The sequence below is a fragment of the Arvicanthis niloticus genome, chromosome 24 (assembly GCF_011762505.2).
Source record: "Arvicanthis niloticus isolate mArvNil1 chromosome 24, mArvNil1.pat.X, whole genome shotgun sequence".
In the NCBI taxonomy this organism is placed as follows: Eukaryota; Metazoa; Chordata; class Mammalia; order Rodentia; family Muridae; genus Arvicanthis; species Arvicanthis niloticus.
In genome coordinates, this window is record NC_133432.1 from 5911532 (window position 1) to 5934587 (window position 23056).

The window sequence follows — 23056 nt, forward strand, 5'->3', positions numbered from 1 at the left end:
TCCCCCGAGAGCCCACCCCCGGCTCTCCCGCGGCCCAGGTGCCGCCGCGCCCCGCCCCTTGCCCCGCCCCGCGCTCAGGGAGTCCCGCTTCCGGGCGCCTCTGGTGGCCAAGGGGGCGCTGCGGCACTGAACATGAGCACTAGGGAAGGGGCTGGCTAACCTCCCCCAAGGAGACTGGCGGAGCCCCTTATCATCACGCCCGGAGGATTCCCTCGGTGCCCGGGATCGGCCGGTCGCCCCCAAAGTCAAGCAAGGGTACACTTTCCAGAGAGAACAACTTTGGCAATAGGACCAGTGGGGTGCAGGATGCTAGAGACTCAGCCAGGATGCAGGCACTCTGTGACACCACCCAGACAAACGCAGGAGCCAGATGACCTGGAAGGATAAAGCTAGGAGCGTATCTCTGCATCGTTCATCCACCTTCCACAGAGTGTACTGGGACTAGGATTGCCTCGGCAAGTCAGCCGCGGAATTTACAGTTGACACAACAGAAGAGGAGCCAGGTGGCATCTGGCTGCAGCTACTTGTCCCGGAAGTGTCTGGTGGTGCTCAAGTTCCAGGTAGGGCCCATTTGCTATGCTGGTTTCTCCATCCATCCACCTCCAGTCCTAGCTGTAGAGAGACTCCTGCCCTTGGTAGGCAGCCAGGAAGTCACACTGGGCTGGTTTCAATCTCAAATCCCAGCTCTGTAGCTTGCCATCTGGGAAGCTTGGGCAAGTGTCACCAGCCTCCCGGAGCCTGTTTCCCCTCCTCTGTGAAATGCAAATGATTCTTCCAAACTAATTTCTCATGGCGACATCAGAAGACACGGTGCACACACGAAAGACCTGAGCAGGAGCTGGGACAGGGCACACAAGCGGTTAGCAGCTTCTCTCGGGTCTGCACCTCCTGAGGCCCTTGTACCAAGGTGCTTAGTAGTAGGGGGGTTAAGATTCGGAGGAGAGGCAGGCGGATTTCTGAGTTTGAGGCCAGCCTGGTCTACAGAGTGAGTTCCAGGACAGCCAGGACTACACAGAGAAACCCTGTCTCGAAAAACAAAACAAAACAAAAAAAGATTCGGAGGTGAGGACCTCCCTGTTCTGGACTCTGCCCATGTTCCGTCCCTACAACCTGCTCACTACTCAGCCTCATTAAAATAGACGGGCAGACTCCCAGTATTACGGGGGCTTCGAGGAGGGCCCTCTTTTCTGCCCGGTAGACTTTTATTTACACATGTGCAAGAAAGAAAGATAGAAGCCGGGCGGTGGTGGCGCACGCCTTTGATCCCAGCACTTGGGAGGCAGAGGCAGGCGGATTTCTGAGTTCTAGGCCAGCCTGGTCTTTCCAGGACAGCCAGGGCTACACAGAGAAACCCTGTCTCAAAAAGCCAAAAAAAAAAAAAAAAAAAAAAAAGAAAGAAAGAAAGAAAAAAAAAGATGGATCTGGATGTGGTGGCATGCACCTGCAATCCCCGAGCTTGGTAGGTAGAGGAACCAGGATCACTGTAAACTTGAGGCCAGCTTGGGCTTTCAGATTAAGACCCTGTTTAACTGTTCTAACCCCTGGGGTGGGGGGATATCTAGGTGCGGTGGCACATGTCTGTAATCCCTTGAGAGTTGCAATCAGGAGGGTTAATAAAGAGTTTCAGGCCAGGCTGGGCTACATGAGACCCTGTCACAGAAATAAATAAATACATAAATACATAAATAAATGGAACCATAGAGGTGACACACAGCTCCAATCCCAGCACTCAGAAGACAGAGGCAGACACATCTCTATAAGGCCATCACAATCTCCAGAGTTACAGGCCAGTCAGGGCCACATAGTGAGACACATCGTGAAGCAAGCAGGCGCAAGCACATAAACAAATACAAACAAACAAACAAACAAACAAACAAACCCGGGATGGCCAGGGAAAGCAATTGCACAGAAGGAAAATGAACAAGGGAATGAACTAGCATTTGGAGGATTAAAGACAATGTACAAGCCACATAAACCTCAGGAGATGAAGAACTGAGCAGAATCCCTCAGGAGCCGATAAGCAGCAGGGGCAGAGTGTAAATCCCTGCTGTGCCTGCCACTCACTAACCCTCCTGAAGCCTGCACACCCCGGAGACAAATCTCTGTCGGCCGCTCACATTGGAAACCCAAAGAGGCCGGTTATCTCCCGCACCGTTATTAACACAAACGAAATAAATCTGAATTGTGCTCATCGGCTAAATGGACGAGACATCTGTGTTCACATCCCAGATAATCCTGCACGTGGGCTGGAATTTGTAACATTTGTGAAGTTTGCTCAGTATCTGACGCATGCGTATGCGACCAGGTGTTGTGCCTCACAGCTGCTGTACAAAGGCGTGCCCATTTACTCAATGCATACTTGTTCGTGCCGGTGTCAAGCGGTGCAAGGGTTGGACCTCGGGCCTAGCATATGCAGGGCGACCGCTCTGCCAGTGCACTATGCCCCAGACCAGACAGTGTCATCGGACATTAGAGGAGGCGTCTCTGCATGCAAAGGAAAAGAGTTATGTATCCATCTGGGAAAAGATGGATCTGACAGAGCAGAGAGATTCAAATATCTGGAGGAGAGGAGAGCTAGCTGTGTTCAAGAGTCCCCCAGACTGGGCTGGGGGGATGGCTCAGTGGTTAAGAGCACTGACTGCTCTTCCAGAGGTCCTGAGTTCAGTTCCCAGCAACCACAGTGTAATGAGATCCAATGAACTCTTCAGGTGTTCTGAAGACAGCTACGGTGTGCTGGTATATTTAATAGTAAATAAATAATATTTAAAAAAAATAGAAGCCACCAGACAAGGAGGTAAGGGAAAGCAGGAACCAGATACTTAACGACCTTGGGTCATAGGATATTCATAACAATACAGTCAGGTCACTGTGGGTGTGAGTGTGGAAAAACAGCAGCAGGCAGGTGTTGCCCCAAAGTATAGGTGAGATGTGATGAGGCCAGGACTGGGGTGACAGTTGGTGGAGGTGTCAGGAACGGGTGAGATTCAAGAAAAATTTAAAGAATGATAAGGTCCAGACAGGGTGGCAGGTGCCCGAAATCTCAGTCTCCAAAATCCCAGCACTCTGGAGGCTGACACTGGAGGGCCTGGGGTTCGAGATCATCCTTGGCCACATAGAATTCAAGACCAGCCCGAGTTACAAGAAACCCTGACTCAAAGCAAGACAAACAAAACAAAATGTAAAATCCAATCATTGTCCTCCAGGAAACATATACATATCATATATCACACACAAAGCAAATCGAGGAGAAAGACAACTGTAATATAAGGGGACCAAGCAATTAGGGAAGTTACAGGCTGGGTTCTGTAGAAGCCCTAAAACAGAGAACCTTCAGGGAGCCAGAGAAGGCTGCAGAGAGAAGTGACATTTGAGTTGCCTCTTTGAAGGGCAAGTGAATTCTATCAACTGACTGAAGAGGGTCAGGGGAAGGTGGTTCCACACAGGGAAGGTCAGGATGTCGCCTACATGGATGGCTGAGTGTACTTGGGAAAGTGCCCGGCCACTGAAGAGGAGGCCACAGTGAAGGTTGTGACACAGGCTAGGGAAGGTGCTTGGGAAGTGACATTGGAGAGACTGTCTGTCCTTTATCCCACAAAGGATGGCGAATCCCTGAAGAGGCTGATTGTGTAGGGAGCTGGGGAAGGGGGAGGAGACAATGGTGACAGAACTACATTTTTTGTTGTTATTTTGTTTTGGTTTGTTTTTGTTTTTCTGTTTGTTTGTTTTAAGCAACCCTTTTGGGGGAGTTGACTAGAAAGACAGGAAGACCAGATCAGTTAGATCAACTAGGTTCATGGGACTAACAGACGTTAATGAGTGGGGGCTTCCTGCACTTCATCAGGACTCATTGGGGTGAGAGGGAGAACCTTGCTGGAATGCTGAATCGGCAGCTCTGCCTTAATGTCTATGTGGGGGATAGTGGAGACAGACAGACCCTGGCAGCTCATGGGCCAGACACCCCACCCACCCACCATGTTCTCCAAAGCTAGGTTAACTGGTGTCAGGAGAGAGAAGATGATGGGTGCTTACATCTCACAGGGGTGAGGTGGAGGAGGAAGAGATCCTAGGGGAGGGTCCAAAGTTTCGGAGTATGAGCTAGGAAAGAAAAAGACACAGGAAGCCTTGATCTGGGGACCCAGGAAGAGACTCACCTGAGCCTCAAGTATGACCCAAGCATCGGTGTCTATGGCCCTGACTTCAGCATGGAACTCAGGAGACCAGGTTCATCACCACACAGAAGCAGCACAGGATAAGCTGCGCTGAGGACAAACAGAATCAGCAGAGTCAGCAACACGCTGGCTCCAGCACGATAGGGATCACTCTTCCCGAGAGGGGAAAAAAAAAAAAAAAAAAAACCAACTATATTCCAAAAGGCCGATAAAGGGCTGGAGTGTTCGGTTCCCAAAGAGAAAAATAAACATTTTCACTACGATGCCCAAAACCCAGCCACAACTAAGTGTTCATGTACGCCCAGCGGGCCGTCAAGCACTGGGAATAAATATGCATTTCCTCATAGATAGTGTATTATTTGATTCTTACATTTAAAAACATGTTAGCTGGGCAGTGGTGGCGCGCGCCTTTAATCCCAGCACTTGGGAGGCAGAGGCAGGTGGATTTCTGAGTTCGAGGCCAGCCTGGTCTACAGAGTGAGTTCCAGGACAGCCAGGGCTACACAGAGAAACCCTGTCTCGAAAAACAAAACAAAACAAGATAAAATAAAAACATGTTTATTCCATGTGTGTACCTTAATGTATGTGAGTGCACCACATACATGCAGGAGTCTGGGGGGTGGGGGATCAGAAGTGGCATCAGGTCCCCTTGAACTGGAGTTTTAGGCGGTTGTGAGCCACTGTGTGGGTGCTGGGAATCAAATCTGGGTCCCTTTGCAAGAACAAGTGTTCTTCACTGCCAAGAGATGACTGCTAAGTCATCTCTCCAGCCCCACGCTTCACTTATCTATGTGAGGGGAGAGAACACAAGCCAAGATGCACGAATGGAGGTCAAAGGTCAAGCTGAAGGTGCCCACCCTTTTCCTGACCGTTGAACTCAGGCTGTCAGGCTCAGAGAGTGCCTTTACCTGCCTAGCCATCTCACCCATGGCTTCCTTTGTTTCGATACGGCATCTCAGCCATAGGCAAGTTGGCCTGTTATTCTCTGAATTATAGCCCAGCCTGGTCTCTAACTTGTAGCAATCCCCCTGCCTCAGCCTCCTGAGAGCTGGGACGACAATCACGAACCACATCCCAATTAGTTTCTTCATGGATTTTTAAAAGTCTGACAGGCAAGTAATGTCGATTTAACGAAGAATCGAGTTCTGATTTAGGGAAATTGCAGACATGTCATTAAGGTATAGAAAAGCGTAGGTGTGGAAAGAGAAGACAGCTTTCCTCACCGGTGGGGAGAGTAAATGTAGTTACTATGACATACCCTGCCATGTAGAAGTTGTTTTCAAGTAACCCTTCAGATTACACATACCTCTCTAGCTTTCAAAGTACTTTCCCATGAGGCCTTGCATACATCCTTAGGCATTACCCATATTGTAATTGTTAAGTGATTACATGTTGCTCTGCCATTTGACCGTGAGACCCACCAGGTGGGAGGCATGCAAAAGGAAAACTGCTTTTAGCATTCTGGAAAGAAACCTCCTCACCACAAAAGGGCACTGAGACAGGAGAGAGGGGCTGGACCATGACATCCATCCAGAGAAATTGCATATGGCTATCTTAAGACTCAAGAAAACTCGCAAAGGAGTTTGGCAGGGAGAAGGCCACATTCCCGACGTGTTCGTGTGCCCATCTCTCTTGGAACACTGCTGTTTGATGACGTGCAGCTAGCCAGCTCAGCTGGTGGTTGCTGCAGTCTTTCCAGTCTGTCCCTGCCTTATACACAGTGGTGCCTGGATTAAGTCTCTGGGACACCTCATCTCTGCTTCTCTCTGTTGTCAGAATCAAATTCTGCTCTTAATCTCCCCTTGTTTTCAGATCACACAAATCTCTCTGTTAGGTTTCAGAAATCTGGGATTACAAACTGTTCTCGGGACTCTTAGTCCTCTGAGGTCATTCATTGGTGAATGCAGGAGAATCTTCTCCTGGGAGGCGGAGGAGACAGTTGGCGTACTAAACAGAAGATTCCTTCCAAAAATTTGCCTTTGGCCATCAGTGTTTGTGGCTTAAGAGGATTTCAAGATTTTCCAAGTAAAATGAAAAACAGTGTGAGGCTATAAGAATGCATATTTGGGTCAAACCCAAATGGGGTGTTTTAAGGCCAAGCACATCACCATTTGTAAATAATTCAATAGAAACCAGGAAACAAACAGGAGAGATTGAGCAAAAATAATCAATAGTGACAAGAACAGACGACTGGAACAGCCTTAGGGTATAAACTATGGTTTTCAAAATGGCGGCATCAGAACTCATTTGTTAGGAGGATGAAGGAAAGAGAAGCCTGGTGTTTGTCTCCATGCTTACCTAAGAGAGAGAAATCCCGCCCCATACTGATTATTGATTTCTTTTCTTTCATTATATTTATGTATTTGTTTACGTGTTTATTTATTTATTGTAGGGAGCACAGGGGCCTTTGTGCTTATAGATCACGCAGTACTGGGAACTCAGGATGTCATGCACACAGGGTGGTTCCTTCAGTTGTTCCTTTAAGGGAAGGAATGAAAAACCCATTTTCTGCCCAGATGGCTGGAGTAGATGTGTTTTCTAACCTGGTGACTTTTTTTTTTTTTTAAGATTTATTTATGTATGTTCTGTATAGAAGTACACTGTTTCTCTGAGGACATTGGATTCCATTACAGATGGTTGCGAGCCACCATGTGGTTGCCGGGAATTGAACTCAGGACCTCTGGAAGAGCAGTCAGTGCTCTTAACCGCTGAGCCATCTCTCCAGCCCCCTGGTGACTTTTGTGCAATCTGTGTGACCCAGGACGTTCCATCCAGCCCATAAGCTTGTCTTCCTCAATCTATAGAGTCCGTCTTTATGGAGGGCATCCCATGGACTTTACTAGGAGTTTTGATGTCTCTGGGTCTAATCCGCATTGGGCTTGCTTTGCTTCTTAGAGAGATTTAGGCACGCTCTGTTGTGCACTCCAGATTGAGCGCGCAACAAATCCCCCCCAAAATGGTTTCCATCCGACTGCCCTGTGCTTGAATATACCTAAAATAAACAACTCCGGGTCAACACCGGCTACAACACACTACACATGCGCGTAGAGGTCAGACGTCAGTTTGCTGGAGTCGATTCTGTCTTTGAACCACATAGGCTCCGGGGACTGAACTCAGCACATTGGGCTCGGCATCGATCCAGCAATGGGCCATTTTGCTGGCATTGGCTGCTCTGTTCATAAAAATGAGGCATCTAAGATGTGGGTGTGGCTCGAGGGTAGAAAGTCTGTCTGGCACTCAAGGGGTCCCGGTCCCGGTCCCGTTCCCAGCATTGCCCACTCGATTGATCTCCAGCTGCCAGGAAACACCACCAGCTTCTTCTTGTCCCATTCTGCAAATGCCTCTTTCCCTAAGGAGAAATTTGCCTGGTTCAGGAAATGACAGTTCTTCCCCTCCCCCAGCCCTTTTGGGACATATTACTACCCAGGCTGGGCTCGAACTCACAACCCTTAGGTCTTAGCCTCCCAAGGGCAGGAATTACAGATTGTGCCACCATGCCCTGCTCCTTAATTCTTCAAGCCTGATGTTGAGAGAACTGAGTTAGCCAGAGCCAGGCTGACTCCATGACAGGCTGCAAACTGGCCATTTAGGAGACTAGGCCTAAATTCCCGTTTCCCAGAAGTGAGAACCCAGATCCAGGAACCTGTGGTCAGCCAACCACCACCTCAGGCAGCCGATCTGAGGACAACTTGTCACCTGACCTGAAGTAAGAACAGGTAGCTAGAATGAGTGAGCTACCCCCTGGGAAGTCTCCAGAGCCCAATCAATTGTACAATCAGTCAGACCCCCATCCTGAAATTCCCCTAACAGACAATAAAAGCTGAGTCTGCGATTCTCCAGAGCTCTCCATTCCCAAATGGGGAGACAGACCCCAGCATGCTGGAAAATCAGCTGAAGAAACACTCTTTGCTTTTGCATACTATTTGAGTCTGGGGTAGCGTTCTTCAGCGATTCTTGGATGCTAACCATATCATACACTCCAGTGCTCTATCCACCAAGCATACAGGACACACACAACACGCAGGTCACCATCACATCCATCCAGTCTCCATTAGACAAAATGCAGCCCAAGTTCAGGTGACCTACTCCAATCACCGTTGGCCTCCTAAACCCAACTCCTAGCACAAAGACCCTAATGACATCATGGACTCTCGCTCATCCATGTGGATGTTGGGAATTGAACCTGGGTCCTCTGGAAGATCAGCCAGTGCTCTCAACTGCCCGGCCATTCTCCATTCCTAATACTTATTTTTAAATCTACTGGGTTTATTTATTCAGTGTGTACGTGTACACATGAGCACATGCCATGGCATACAGAGGTCAGAGGTCAACTTTCGAGGGTCGGTTCTCTCCACTGTGTGAGTCTTAGGAATCAAGCAGGTTGTTCAGCGTCTCTGGGGGTATGTCTACTCTCTGGGCTGTCTTGTGACTCTCACTTAGTGAGAGAGTACCAAATAAAAAGAATTAAAATGAATGTGGGGGTAGTAGAACACCTGTAAGGCCAGCATTTGGGGGATGAACGTGGGTAGATCCACAGTCCAAGGTCATCATTGGCTATATAACAAGTTCAAAGCCAGCCTGAGCTACATGAGCGACCGTGTGTGTGTGTGTGTGTGTGTGTGTGTGTGTGTATGTGTGTATGTGGTGTGTGTGTATGTGTGTGTATGTGTGTATGTGGTGTGTGTACATGTGTGTATGTGTGTATGTGGTGTGTGTACATGTGTGTATGTGTGTATATGTGGCATGTGTATGTGTGTGTATTGTGTGTGTATGTATGTGTGCGTGTGTATATGTGGTGTGTGTGTGTTTAAAAAAATGATGTTATAGAAAATTCTAATTGGTCTTAGGGGTTGAATGGAGTTCGGTAGGTAGAGTGACTGCCTAGCACAAAGCCCTGGGTTCAGCACCAGCCTGTATAAATCTGAGTGTGATTCGGCCTGCATGCATGCAACCTCAACATCCATTAAGAAGAGGCATCGGGATCAGGAGTTCAAGATTATCCTTGAATGAGAAAGAATGAATCTCCTATGCCTAGATTCAGTAGAGGATGAGAATGCAAAGACCAGCCTACACAGTTCTTTTTCTCTCTCAGACAGGTCATTTCCCTTGTATACACAGCCAGGATCCTGAGTGGCCTATAACTGTCTATGTACAGATGACCTTCAAGGACCAGCTATGTTTTTGCCACGGTCAGGAGAGTTCTATGTTTTAATCGCCGGAAGGTTCCACCCATGATCAGAATCAGCCAACAGTGAGGTTTGGGAGCAGGGTGGTTACATCTGTGGCGCTTGGAGCTGTGCCTGGCCCCACATCAAGAAGTCCTACTTAGTGGTTCTGCATGGCTTGCAAACAGAGTGGGTTTGATAACAAAGAAGCCCACGGCACCACACGGAAAAGCAGACAGGCTTTGAATTTCCTAGAACCGGAGCCTCTCAACAGTATCTATCCGATGAGGCACCCGCAGTTCTCCAAGGCGTGTTTACCTCTGGGCAAGGACTATTTTGTATTCAAACGCCGCGGGCAAGGCTGGGCGCCTTTGCTTCAGAGAGCTGGCATACACCGCAGGGCCTCTGCGAGACCGTCTAAATACTGTGCTTCGGTCTGAGGGCCTATCTGGGAGGCTCTTCACCTTTCAGAGTCATGACATCATCTTTCCTAAGCAAAGGTGACAGCACTGGTCTAAGGCAACCGCCCTATCTAGGAAACACCCATTTCCACGAGGATGTGACTTGCTCTGGGATACACTTTTGAGACGCCACGTCACTGGGCAGATCTCCCTACCCTCTGAGTTCAGGCAGCCCCGTTTCTACCCTCCTAAAATTTAACAATCCAGACTACACAGGGTCCAGGCTGGACGCAGAAGCCTCTAGCTAAAACGGAGGAGGGCTTTGGGGGAAGGGGAGCCCTTCTGACTTCACTTTCTGCTCTCTTTTTATCGGCTTTCAGCATTTTCAATTAATCTCAGAATGGTCGCTGAAGGCAAGAAGCCAGAGGCGCCTAAGGAATGTGAAAGAGCAAACTGATCCACGGGAAACAAACGACAGCGAGGGACCCCACAGCTGAGGCAGACACTGTGAGCGGCTCGGCTCTTGGGAGGCTGGCGAGGCAGGCGTGCGCGCGGGTCTCTGCCTTGGCACCATCTGCCGATTCCTCAGGAGGACAGAACAGACCAGCGAGCCATGAAGATTCGATTATGTAACGCTGGAGGATTGCTTGTTTTCCAAAGGGAGACAAATGGAACGAATTGATTTGTTTGTCAAAGTCATGTCATTAAAGGAGACCAGTCCCCTCCTCTTCCTGGAGGATCTATCTCATTAAGGAGGGGAGTGATTTCACACCCTGAGGAAATAGGAGTCCAGGACTCAGTGCTTGGGCCGGAGCCAGATGATGCACGTGGTCGAAGGAAAGAACCAACTTCAGCGAACAGTCCTCTGACCTCCACAAGTGCACACCCCCACCCGCCGAGAAATAAAAATAAATACATGCAAGACCATAGTCCAGTCCATTCATAAAAACAAGTCCATTTCCAAAGTTGTGCTGACAAACCCTTTTCTGGCTTCTCTGCTTGAGAAATGACTATTCTGCCGGTACCTAAAGGGCACAGCCATAGCAAGGAACGGAATTGGCACCCCACCCCCAGCTTCAGAACCTGCCAGCTTTGTCTGACCTCTTCTTGCTAGCTTTCAGGGAAGCAATATCTAATCTTGGAACCAATGGGGTCTTCTAGAAAGTGCTTTAGAGGCTAGGGAAACTGTGTGTGTGTGTGTGTGTGTGTGTGTGTGTGTGTAGGTGGGGTAGTTGGTCCTTTCCTTCTACCATGTACCAGGGCACCAAACTCTGGTCATCAGGCTTGGCAGCAACCACTGTCCCCCATGGAGCCAGGCATCTTGGTGCCCTCCCCAGGCATCTTTATTCAACACGGAAACTAAACCTGTAGCACTGGATCTTTGTCCTGCACCCCTCCAGCCTGGGTCCACCTTCCCCCTCTTCTTCACACTATTCTCTGTCCTGGGGTTTGCTTCTTCACTCTCCAGCTCTTGGGAGCAGCAGAAGACAGAACAGAAAGAGCAGAGAGTAAAGGTTCAGCGCCCCCAGCTCCCTCCCTGCCCCCAGCTTCTCCCCCCCCCAGCTCCCTCCTCCCCCTCCCGCCTCCGAGCCTCAGGTCGGTGGTCTCTCTGGATAGAAAGCTGTCCCTCCTCAAAGGAGCCTAGCTCCCAGAATCCTCCCTCCTCCCTTTCTGGGTTCTGTAATTTCCTCCTCAGATGTCACACCTCAGGGTGGGCTTGTTCTACCTTCTTGGACATCCTACCGATCTTACAGTTTCTTTGCACCTTCCCCAAACCTTGTAAATCGTCCCTTTATTAAATCCTCCTCTGATCGTCTAATTTGAGCATGCCATCTGTTTTTTTTCTATAGACCCTGTGTGACACACCCACCAGGTCACATCAGTCTGTGCTAGACCCTGCACCGCGTTAAACTCAGAAACAAAGCCAATAATACAGCAGAGGCTATGGGCTTCGGATCCATCGCCAGTCTATGCATTTACCTTTCCCCAAAGCAATGACAACAACGTAACGAGAATGTCTAAATCCTCTTTTACAACATAATTGTGCAGTGGAGTTTGTGTGAGCTAAATATAATTCTGAGAACAAGCTTTTCCGTGCTGTCAGAATTCATGTTAACACAACTATAAAGAGAAAACTCCAGAACTGATGCCCCCAAGTCAAGATTTAACAGAAAATATTCCAGTATTTAAATCCATCCATCAAAAACAATCTCGAGTCCGAGTGGCCGGCGAGTTTTGGGAGTTATCACAGACATGAGCTGGGCGGGATTGGGTTTTATTTTTATGAAATAGACAGACTTCCAAAAGGGTGAATTTGGGCTGGTGGGGTGGTTCTGTGGGTAAGGGTATTCGCCACCAAACCTGACTACCTGAGGTGTATACAAGATGGAAGGCAAGAACTGACCGCCTTAACTTGTTCTTTGACCTTCACAGATGTTCCATGGCACACACACCCCAAAACCTGCCCCCACAGATAAATAAATGTTTAAAAAAATGGGGCCCACTGTAGTAGGTTGTATAACAGGTTCTCCCATACCTAGGACACCTGAATCACAGAGTGCAGGTTCGAGACCTGGGTGGGCAACCTAGTGAGACCCTGTGTTTAAAATTTTAGAACCAAAAAAGTTGGGGCTGGAAAAGGTGGCACACAGTGAGGACCCCTGCAGAAGATTCGAGTTCAGGCCCCAGCACCTGTGTTAGATGGCTCACAATGCCCTATAACTCCAGCTCCAGAGGTGCCGACACCTCTGGCTTCCTCTGGCACCTGTACGCACATGCACACTCGTCACCAACACACGGGATTTAGAAACAATATTTTGAAAAGTTGGATGCAAATTTCCTTTGTATAAACCGAACAGTATGTTTTCTGATCAGGAGATGCTTGCTCTTTGTATAAGTTAGTAAAATAAACCACCTTTTGATGTCCTCAACCAACTACAGATGGTTGTGAGCCACCATGTGGTTGCTAGGAATTGAACTCAGGACCTCTGGAAGAGCAGACAGGGCTCTTAACCACTGAGCTAGCTCTCCAGCCCCAAAGAAGCACCTTTTGAGGTCCTGAGCCAATCAAATCACGAGGTACATTGACTCATTGTCCTTCTAGTGAAATTTATCCTCAGTCTGCAGGGAAGATCGCTCGCCTTCCGTGCTCCTGAAATAGCAGAAATTATGAAATGGAATTTAGAGGAAAGATAAGGGAAACTGCCATTCATAGACCACACAGAAAACTGGAGGCAATTTGCATCTGTTAGGCACATTTAACCCTGAAAATAAACACGTATTCCATTGCTTTCTTATTTTCTACATCTGAAAACAAAACAAAACAAAACAAAAACCAAAAAACCAACCCTACATAGAAAAAAAAACATGCAATCCGCTCTTTTCAAACCAGAAAGCGAAGTGAAAACGTTATTCAGTGTAGGATTATAACGCCGGCATCCACAGCCCTGGTGGCTTCCTACCGCTCTTGGGATCGAGTCCAGATTTCTCCAGGCTGCCAGGCTGCTCTGACCATTCCTACCTTCAACCCTCTTTGCTGCCGCTGCCTGGAAGGCCTTAGCGGTCCCTGGTCCTGCTGCAAGCTCTAAAACCCATCCCTGCCACCTCCAGGAAGTTTACACTTCCCAGGGAATGTCTGTCTCCCCAGCTGGGCCCATAGCACCGTCTCCTTAATGCCAAACACCAGAAAAGGGAGGGCCTGCTGCGCTGCCTGATGCTGGCCATTTGCCACCATATCCATCCTTGGTCCAGTTTCTTCTGGCCCCAGGAGGGTACCCTGTACTGCCTCTTGTAAATACAGGGGCAGTCTAAACCAGGTAGGGTGGTACACTTATATAATCCCAGCATTCGGGAGAAGGCAAGGAGGTCAGAATGAAGGTCAAGGTCACCCTTGGCTACAAGAGTGAATTTAAGGCCAACCTGGGCTACTTAAGAGCCTGTCTCAAAAAAAAAATTGTTTTAAATAAAGTAAAAATAAACCATGGGGAAGTCAACCAAGCGTTCCTGGAGCCTCTGGAAGCTCCGCACTCTGCCTCCCCCTCACACATGTGCTAGCTGGTGGCTCCAGGATGGCAAGTTCCCAGTGAGGTCCCAAGGACAACGGGAGGTCCCTCAGGCCTCTCACCTGCAAAGCCAAGCGCCTGGTCACATGACTATGATGATCAGGAATGACAGCTTTATGTTTGTTTGTTTGGATTTATCCAAAGGTTGGAGTCATAGTGTTGAGATAACAACTCGGATTTCTCAGCTTCTCAAATGTTTGTGCACTCTGAGGCCCGTCCCCATCTTTTTACTTCAGAAGTAGTGTTCTAGCCTGGGGCAATGGCTCAGTTGGTAAAAGTGTTTGCCATAAAAGCACAAGGACCTGAGTTGATCCCCAAGAATTCACATAAAATGAAAAAAAAAAAAAAAAAAAAAAAAAAAGAAAAAACACCACAAAATTGGACATCAAGCACCTTGTAATCCTTGTACTGGGAGGCAGAGTCAGGTAGATCCCTGAGGCACACAGGCCGGTCAGGCTAAGCAAACCAGTGTGTTCCAGGTCACTGAGACCCTGCCTCAGAAAACCAGGAAGAGAGCACCTAAGGAGTAACTAACGCCCAAGGGATAGGACCTCTCTCTTCCACACGCATACCTATACACACTTGTGTGCACACCTGTGCACACACAAACACAAATACCTGTACATATATAAACACGTGCATACCTGTCTTTAAAAACAAAGAAAGAAAGACAACAACACCGACTGCCTCCAGTTACTTACAAACATTAACTTTTCAAAATTATTTTTATTTTACCAGGCAGTGGTGGTACACGCCTTTAAATCCCAGCACTCATGAGGCAGAGGCAGGAGGATCTCTGTGAGTTCAAGGCCAGCCTGGTCTACAGAATGGGTTCTAGGATAGCCAGAGCACACAGAGAGACCCTGACTCAAAAAATAAGTATCATAATAATAGTAATAATATCAAGGAAGACATCAGGTGTTGACCTCCATAAACAGATACATTGTGCACACACACACACAAGCACAGGTGCATGCATAAACATGTACATACACTTCATATACATACATTCACATATTTTTAAAAGAATTTTTTATTTATTTTATGTGTATGAGTGCACTGTCGCTGTCTTCAGACACACCAGAAGAGGGCACCGGATCCCATTACAGATGGTTGTGAGCCACCATGTGGTTGCTGGGAATTGAACTCAGGACCTCTGGAAGAGCAGTCGGTGCTCTTAACCACTGAACCATCTCTCCAGCCCCACATAAAAAATTTTTAAAAGAAGATAAATCAGGGTTTGAAGTGATTGCTCGGTCGTTCCGAGCGCTGGCTGCTCTTTCAGAGGACCCCTTACTCCTTTCCCCCACCCCTGGTGCCCTCTTCTGGCCATTGGGGGAACTGCATGCAGGTGGAAACCGTAGGCAGAAGTGGAGACTGAGGGGTCCAGTGCATGGTGGGATATGAGGGCCTCATGGAGGCGCTGCTGACTGAGTGAAAACCTCTGCCTCTGGAGGCAGTGAAGTGTTCCTAGGAGAACTACAGAAGCGGTTAAAGCAGAGGGTGAGGAGGAGAGCAGAGGGTCCCAGGACAGAGGGAGGCCAAGTAGGCACAGACACCATAAAGACTTTGGTTCCATACCTGAACATGGTGGAGCACGCCTTTAATCCCAGCACTGGGGACTGGGGAGGCAGAGAGGATCTCTGTGAGTTCAAGGCCAGCCTGGGCTATACAGTGAGGCCTGGGCTACACCGTGAGGCCTTTTCTAAAACAGAAAACAGTCTTTGGCTTCAAATAAGATAGAAGAACGTCTGGGAAGGCTTGGATAGAGAACAGACATAATCTCGCCAAGTAAAACGGGCAGATGTTATTCCTTCCATCCATCCGTCCGTCCGTCCGTCCATCCATCCATCCATCCATCCATCCATCATGCCACTTAGAAGCCAACTGCCCTGGTGCACCGGACACCCCAGAGTGACCCTGGGCAGTTGAGTGTGTGTGTGTTTGTGCTGACACTTCCCTGAAGCCTGGGAGAATGGCCCCAGGCAGCCGCAGGCTCTGCACTCTGAGGCTTTGGATACCTGACGGTTATAAATAGCATCCCCTCAAGCAGAAGGGAATTGAGAGGATCTGTGAGTCAGTACCTCAGAACCACACACACACACTACACACACACACATATACACACATACACACCAGACACACACACCACACACACTACACACACACATATACACACATACACACCAGACATACACACCACACACACCACACACACATATACACACATACATACCACACACACACATATACACACACATACACACACACATACACACACACACACACCACACACATATACACACATACACACACACCACACCATATATACACACTCCACACCACACATACACACACACCACACATACCACCCACCACCCACCACTCACCCCCACCCCCACACACACAGCCCTCTCTCACCCACCTCTGGCTGCAATACTGTCTTCTCAGATACCCCATCTGAGACACCCCCTTCTTATCACTTAACCAAGCCAGAGACTCTGCTTCTGTGACTCTTTTCCCCTCCTGCACTTCCTCCTCCAGGTCCCACCTTCTGGAGAGCCAGGAAGCCCACCCTCCCTAGACCTGAGGCCGGCTTATATAGTGTTTCAGCCCACATTCCAAAGTTGGCCCTACCTGGATTTCAGGTCCAACTCTTTGAAGGGACTGTGTGTCTGTCTGTCTGTGCGTGCGTGCATATCTAATCTGTGTGCGCCTATGTGTGTGTCTGTGTGCCTGTGCGTGTATCTGTATGTCTAAGTCTGTGTATGTGTCTATGTGTGTATCTGTGTTTATGTCTGTGTGTATTTATGTGTGTGTCTCTGTGCCTGTGTCTGTGTATCTGCGTGTGCCTATATGTATGTGCCTGTGTGTCTGTGTGTGTATCTATGTGTGTCCCTGTGTGTGTATGTGCATGTGTCTGTGTTTCTGAGTCTGTGTGTGTGTGTATCTAATCTATGTGTGTGCCTGTGTGTATGTATGTGTGTCTGTGTGTCTGAGTCTCTGTGTGTCTATATATGTGTGTCTGTGTATCTGTGTGTCTGAGTCTGTGTATGTGTCTGCATGTGTCTGTGTGTGTGTCTGTGTATCTAATCTATGTGTATGCCTGTATGTATATATGTATGTTTGTGTGTCTGTTTCTGTGTGTGTCTGTCATGTGTGTGTGCTTGTGTATGGGTCTGTGTGTCTGAGTCTGTGTGTGTGTCTATCTGTATGTTTTGTGTCTGTTTCTGTGTCTGTGCCTGTGTATGTGTCTGTGTGTCTGAGCCTGTGTGTCTGTGTGTCTATCTGTATGTTTGTCTGTTTCTGTGTCTGTGCCTGTGTATGTGTCTGTGTGTCTGAGTCTGTGTGTGTCTGTGTGTCTATCTGTATGTTTGTATGTCTGTTTCTGTGTGTGTCTGTATGTGTGTGTCTGTATGTGTGTGTATCTAATCTATGTGTTTGTCTGTGTATCTAATCTGTGTGTATGTCTGTGTATCTAATCCGTGTGTGCGTGTGTGTGCGTGTGCACGCACATGTAGAGGTCAGAGGATAGTTTTCAGGAGTCAGTTCTTTCCTTCCACCGAATACGTTCATGGACCAACTTCAGATCCTCAGGCTTGGCAGTAAGCACCTTTGGTGACTGAGTCATTCCAGAAGCCCAGCTCTGCCAATTCCTGTGACCCTTCCACCTTCACTTCATCCGTGAGAACCTCGTACATAAAATGGAGATGATGGTGGTGGTGGAGGTGGAGATGGTGATGGTGGTGACGACGGCGACCTTACCTGTGCTGAGGAATGTATGGAGACTCAGAATCCAGTGCGCAGCTCTGACTGAGGCAGGCAGTGGCCACTCAGCCAATGGAGCTACAGCCCCTGTGCTCAACAGGCCACTGTCCTATAATCCAGAACAAATGACAAGAAGACGGCTTCCGTTGATCCACTCACACCTGCCGTGACCTTGAAGCTCGAAATCCTGACCCCTAATATCTCCAGCCTTCGAAAATGAGTCTCAGCGCCCGTCAGAAACAGGAAGCTGGAAACCCAGTCTGGGAGAGAACCATGTGGCTTGTCCAAGGCCACACTGTACCCCATATGGCAGAATCTCTAGTCGGCAGAAAGACTCTGTCATTTTGCCAGAGGCCCAAGGACACAGGCAGATGCTGTGTGTGGAAGCGAAAGGATTGAGCAGACACGGAGCCGCTGTCTTCTGCTTGTCTGATTAGTGCATCTAGCTGCTGAGGTGAGATGCTCCCTGCTAACCTCCTATGCCTTGCAGCCTCCTGCCCCCAAGATCGGGTCTTCTTGTTTTATTTTTAGACAGGATCTCTCGTGTAGCCCAGGCTATCCTTGAACTCACTATGAAGATGAAGATGACTTAGAACCTCTGACCCTCCTGCCTCCACCTCCAGGGCATTGGGATGATGGGTGTGTGCAACCTTGCCTGGCTTGTGTGGTGATGGGGACAGAAGCACAGTAGAAAAGCACTTTCCCAACTGAGCTACACCTCCAGCCTGCTCCTAAAGATGACTGATTCAGGCACTCCGCCTCACGCCTATAATCCCAGCGCTTAAAAGGCAGAAGCTGGAGTTTAAGACACATGGTGACACTTGTCTCAAATCAGAAAAAAAAAAAAAAAAAAGCTTATCGTTTCTTTATATTTTTAGATTTTGTGCTCAGTATGTCTACGAGTGTGTCTCTGCATGTCTAGATGAACACGGGTGCCCTCGGAGGCCAGAGGTGACACAGTCATCCCCCGGAACCGGGGTCGTGAGGTGCCTGACGTGGGTGCTGGGAATCGAACCCGAGCCTTCGGCGAAGCTCTGGCTGCTGAGTCACCCGTCATCCCTCCAGCCCCCATCTCTCTATATCTGTGCACTGCTGTCTTTCTCTTATTAAATTGCGTTCATTAGCTATTCATGAGAGTTGGGTGTGTGTGCCCCCCCCCCCCCCCGGGGCGCACGTGGAGGTCAGAGGACAGCTTGCAGGAGTTTGCTCTCTCCAAGTGTGTCCCAGGGATCTACCTCAGGTCGTTAGATGTGGTAGCAGGTGGCTTTACTGCCTGAGCCCTCTCTCTTGATCATGTGTGTTTGTTCTCTTTCCTTCCTCTTTCTTTCTTTTGTTCTTTTCTTTTCTTTCTGACATGGCTTCCTCTATGTAGCACTGGCTGTCCTCTCTTTGTAGACCAGGCTAGCCTCCAACTCACAGAGACCTGCCTGCTTCAGATTTCTGAGTGCTGGGATTGAGGTCATATGCCACCAAGCCTGGCTCGTGCATATTGGTGTTTTGGTAAGATTTTGGCCTCACTGATCTCTACACCCCTTGCTGTTCCAGGGTCGCTCATGGAGCCCCTTAAATTCCTCCCATGGTGTCACAGGCCATGTATTCAGGCTGCCAGACAGACTTGGGCTCTTGCCTGTCTCTGTCATTTCCTAGCTGTGTGACCTCGGGGGAAGTCCCTTCATCCCTCTGGGCTTTGAGCAAGTAAATACTAAGCAATCTCTATTATGTGCCACAGGACCCAGCACTATGCAGTTAGTGACCACAGCCTGTCTTTGGGGAACTTTTATTTTGGTGAGGGGGTGCATAGAGACATAAGCAGCAAGCAAATAATTTCAGAAGGGCTATGTTAAAGATGATCACGGAACAAGGAAACGTGATCCACACTGCGGAGGCGATCGGGGCTTCTTTTTTAATAGGGTGATCAGGAAGAAAGTGACATTTGAGCCAGGGTATAGTGGTTACACCTTCAATCCAGGGCTACGGGGGCAGACGTGGCTGGATCTCTGTGAATTTGAGGCCAGCCTGGTCTACATGGTGAGTTCTAGGACAGCCAGGGCTACACAGACAGACCTTTTCTCAAAAAACGAAACAGACAACAAAAGAGAAAGGGCCATTTATTCTGAGTCGTGGCTGAGTGAGTTTGGTGCATGGAGAGCAGAGAGCGAAGAGGGAAAGTCAGAGCATGTACGCACACAGCTCCGGATGCAGCCGGGGACCAGGCAGGGAGCATCCGGCGGACGCTCGGGATTCAGTAACCGTCAGGACTGGCATCCTGGCTGCTCTCCTCCTTCGGGGACCCTCCTGGTGCTCCCCTTACCTCTCAGCCCGTCTTCACCGTCACCCCTCCCGGATGGCAGGAAGGGGATGGATACCAGCAGCCAGGAAGCCGCATCCCCCACTCTCTCCTCCCTCCCGGCTTCCTCCGAACCCTCCCACCGCAGCCCAGTGATTTTCCTGCCTCTTCACAAGGCGATTTTATTAAACATCTCGAAAAAATATTCTCTCACTCCCTCTCTCTTTATTTATAAAAATCAACTTAACACCCTGCTTCTTTGTTCTATTTGGATTCTGGAACAGCCTGGTTTATATTTAGCCGAAATCCCGCTCCCTTCACCACAGATTCCGGCTGAGCCCCAACTACAGGGGCGCAGGGGGTGGGGGGATGGGGGCGCCGGGGGTTTGCAGGGTTGCTCCCCGCGAGATGAGAGCATCTTTTTCATGCTATCTAGAGATCCCAAGTGCAGGCTGGGCCAATCAACATCACACCGCTATCCTACACAGATGTCCTCAAGGAAGAGAGAGGCCGGGCAGAGGGCAGTGGGAGTAGAAAGGCCGAGCCCCAATCCATAGCCAGGCTCTGAGGCGCAGAAGGTGAGTATTTGTGTGGGGGTCTGGGTTCAAGTTCAAACTCCTTCTCACACCTTGTCCCAGTCACCTCCACCTATTCAGCAGCTGAGGAGAGGCAGAGGGTGTCAAGGTGCTTGTGACACTTGAGATGGCAAACCAGAACTATCCTGCAGGATAGAAGGGAGCACAAGGAGTCACTCCACACAGAAGCCGCTTCTTCCAGGAACCCTTCCCGGGTTAAGCCCCATCTACTGAGCTCACAGCACCCACCAACTCGCACTTAAGTTAATAAGCCAGGTCCTCAGAGGACTGCGACTTGAGCCGAAATCCAGAAATGGACAAAGCTGCAATTGTTTTCAAGAACACACAAGGCCTGCCCTTCCATTAGAGCCAAAGATGCATTTGGCTGTATCTGGGGGTCAGAGGACAGATCGGGGCACATGCTTACAAGTTTGTTTTGCAAGGCCCTGGTTCACCACCAGTACAAAATGGGGCGGGGGCAAATTAACTGGACTTGGTGGAAAAAAAAAAAAAAAAAAAAAAAAAAAAAAAAAAAAAAAAAAAAAAAAAAAGAAGGAAAGGACCAAAAAAAAGAGGAAGGCAGGCTAGATCCAGACATAAAGTTGGGACGGGGCTGGGCTGTGTTGGGGATTCTGAGGGAGTGGGTGGGAGGGGGCAGTAGCGGGTAGCTATAATCAAGACACATTAGATATGTGTTATAAAGCTGTCAAAAAGAAAACAATTAAGAATTTTAATAAAAAAATTATTTTTAAATTATTATTATTCATTTCAAAGTAATCTTCACCAAAGAAACTACGCAAGTAGCCAACAATAAAATGCAAAGATGCTGAAGTGTCTCGATGACGAAGCACAAATTGAAATCACCAGATCCCACAAACAACTTAGAACAGCCAAACAGATGGGTAAATATCTTAAGGCATAGCCGTACGGTGATTAAGTAGTATTCAGCTGTGAAAAGGAATGAATGCCTGTACACGGCAAAATGCAGCTTTTACCAGGTGCCCTGGCACACACCTGTAATCCCAGCACTTGGGAGACTAAGGCAGAAGGATCAGGAGTTCAAAGCCCGCCTCACTATACAGTGAGACTCTGTCTCAAGGGGAGGAGGGGTGAAGATTAGGGCTGGAGAGACAGTTCAGCACTTAATAGCACCTGCTGCTCTCGCAGAAGACCTGAGTTCAGTTCCCAGCACCGACCCCAGGTAGCTCAGTACTACATATAACTCCAGCCCTGGGGAAGCCAACATCTCTGGGGTCCACAGGCATCTGCACTCATGTGTGTGTGAGCACACACGCACGCACGCACACACACACGGGTACACACACATAAATTTAAAACTAAAAGTCAGTCTTTTAAAAAAGAAAATACAGATTAATAGAAAGTATTCATTATATGCATAGATACGTATGAATGCACACGCATGACAGCATATACTTAGAATTAAGAACTCTTGTTATGGCAGGTGGTGGTGGGAGTGGAGGTACAGCATACCTTTAATCCCAACAATTGGGAGGCAGAGGCAGGGGGATCACTGAGTTGAAGGCCAGCCTGGTCTACAGAGTGAGTTCCAGGACAGAGAAACCCTGCCTCGAAAACACAGACAGACAGACAGACAGACACACATGAGAACCCTTATTACTGAGACAAGGAATCCAAAACCCATCACGTCAGGCAGTGTCTGAAAAATGGCTCAGAGGATAAAGGTGCTTGCCACAAGAGCTAGACACCCTAAGTTCAACTTCTAGAACCTGTCCGTGTAAAAACTGAAAGAAAAAAACTCACTCCACAAAAATGTTCCCTGCCCCTCCCAATCTCCCTGCTCTCTGGGGTGCTGGGGTGTGCACACACAAACAATAACACATTTTTTATTTATTGTTTTATGTATTATATATATATATATGAGTGTTTGCCTGCACATATGTGCACCACACACATACCTGGTATTTTAAGACACCAGAAGAGGGTGTCACATCACCTGGAACTGGAGTTACAGATAGTTGTGAGCTATCATGTGGGTGCCGGGAATTGAACCCAGGTCCTCTGGAGGAGCAGCCAGCGCTCTAACCACTGAGCCACCTGTCCAGCTCCACCAATCATTTTTTTTTTTTTTTTAAGTAGGCAAAATGACTGAACAAATGCATTCGGAAAAGACACCATGAAAATGGTCAATAACCATAAAAGATTGCAGTATCGTTAGCTGGCGGGGAAATACAAATTAAAATAAAAACTTAAGACACCCTTGCATACGTGTTAGGATGGACTTCTCAGATGAGCAAACCTAAACATACAGCATCGGGGAGGACATGGAGTGTAAATCAGCAGTTCTGTCGGGAAGAGTGACAGCTCCTTATAAAGCCGAACACATACCTATTTCTGCACATAGTTCTCTTCCTTGCCGTTTCCCCGAGAGAACGGAAATGTGTATTTATGCAAAAAGCTTATACATGAACTTTATAGCTTAATTCTTTTTTTTTTTTTAAAGAATTTATTTATTTATTTTGTGTAAGTACACTGTAGCTGTCTTCAGACACCCATATGTGGGCATCAGATCTCATTATGGATGGTTGTGAGCCACCATGTGGTTGCTGGGATTTGAACTCATGACCTCTGGAAGAGCAGTCAGTGCTCTT

The 23056-nt window shown here is 48.4% G+C and overlaps 2 long non-coding RNA genes across 2 annotated transcripts; one reads left to right on the forward strand and one right to left on the reverse strand.

Annotated features, from left to right (window-relative positions):
- Nucleotides 1–29: 29 nt before the first annotated feature.
- On the forward strand, nucleotides 30–10463 carry LOC143437618 (uncharacterized). The gene is made up of 2 exons (XR_013106987.1): nucleotides 30–560; nucleotides 10116–10463. It is a non-coding gene; the product is annotated as an uncharacterized LOC143437618 (long non-coding RNA).
- LOC143437619 (uncharacterized) lies at nucleotides 6721–18646 on the reverse strand. The gene is made up of 2 exons (XR_013106988.1): nucleotides 17562–18646; nucleotides 6721–7518 (listed from the first exon to the last, which is right to left on the reverse strand). It is a non-coding gene; the product is annotated as an uncharacterized LOC143437619 (long non-coding RNA).
- Between the last annotated feature and the right edge of the window lie 4410 nt (nucleotides 18647–23056).